Source organism: Sinocyclocheilus rhinocerous, unplaced genomic scaffold, assembly GCF_001515625.1.
Source record: "Sinocyclocheilus rhinocerous isolate Xijiao unplaced genomic scaffold, SAMN03320098_v1.1 C35898085, whole genome shotgun sequence".
NCBI lineage: Eukaryota > Metazoa > Chordata > Actinopteri > Cypriniformes > Cyprinidae > Sinocyclocheilus > Sinocyclocheilus rhinocerous.
In genome coordinates this window covers 1-691 of record NW_015767021.1, presented here as the reverse complement: position 1 = coordinate 691, position 691 = coordinate 1, and the positions used below count along the sequence as shown (strand labels likewise).

General features: G+C 40.1%; 1 long non-coding RNA gene across 1 annotated transcript; it reads right to left on the bottom strand.

Moving 5' to 3' along the window:
- Positions 1-6: 6 nt before the first annotated feature.
- On the bottom strand, positions 7-628 carry LOC107735233 (uncharacterized). The gene is made up of 3 exons (XR_001639339.1): positions 512-628; positions 182-306; positions 7-94 (listed from the first exon to the last, which is right to left on the bottom strand). It is a non-coding gene; the product is annotated as an uncharacterized LOC107735233 (long non-coding RNA).
- Positions 629-691: the final 63 nt, after the last annotated feature.

Here is a 691-nt window from a genome sequence, read left to right as displayed (position 1 = left end):
GTCTTTATCTCCTGAAGCTTTAGTGGCAGATCTCAGCATGTTCAGAAGCAGCATATCAGAGAACTCCTCCTGAAACTCCAACCCCACTGACTGCCTGAGGACAACAAATGAGCAAAGGAAAACCATCTGTATAACTACATTAATGTAATTAAACACAGATGTGGTCAATTGTCTTTCTCACATGTTGACAATGAGCGTGTCCGTGAGGTTGCCAAGCGACCAGGCTGCCTTTGCACGAACGTTGGGTGAGCGGTCATCCAGAGCAGTGAGGATGGCATTAGCCGTGTCTGCCACAAACATCACATCCTGTGGTCGTGTAAAAAAAAAAAAAGCAAAATTAGTAAAGTTAAATCAGCGCGGAGTACTTTTCTAGGTGGATGAAGGTGGACTTACTACGTTATATATATTAAATATACAACTAAATAAAAGTAAAATATATTCTAAATATTTAGAACATTCTTTAGAAATTAAAAGTGAAGCTCTTTCACTATATGAGAAGGCTGATCTGTACCTCTCTCAGGCAGGGAAAGAGGATGTATACGCCTAGAGCTCTCACTGCTGCCGCCTTTACCAGTGAGTTTTCGCTGTACGTCAGTCCCAGCAGTATTGTGATACACAGCACTTGTGTCTTATCCTGCAGATAGTGATATATATATATATATACAGTATATACAAATCACAAAGAATATCA